Here is a 236-nt window from a genome sequence, read left to right as displayed (position 1 = left end):
CTTTGGCAGCGGCTGTAACAAGCTTGCTTCGCACTGCTATAAAGTCTTGTCTTGCTGGTACACTAGACAAGTCCTGATGTAAAATTCTACATCGTCTTCCATCTTCGGCCAATAATAAGTCTGCGACAAAAGAGCAACTTTCTCTACCTGGATGTCCTGCCCACTGTGGATCATGAGTCTCCGTCAATAAATATGTCCACAGCTCTTCCTTTGGCACAAAGATTCGCCCCCCCTTT

This window comes from Populus euphratica, unplaced genomic scaffold (genome assembly GCF_000495115.2).
Source record: "Populus euphratica unplaced genomic scaffold, PopEup_1.0 scaffold46.1, whole genome shotgun sequence".
Lineage (NCBI taxonomy): Eukaryota > Viridiplantae > Streptophyta > Magnoliopsida > Malpighiales > Salicaceae > Populus > Populus euphratica.
This window is presented reverse-complemented; position numbering follows the sequence as displayed.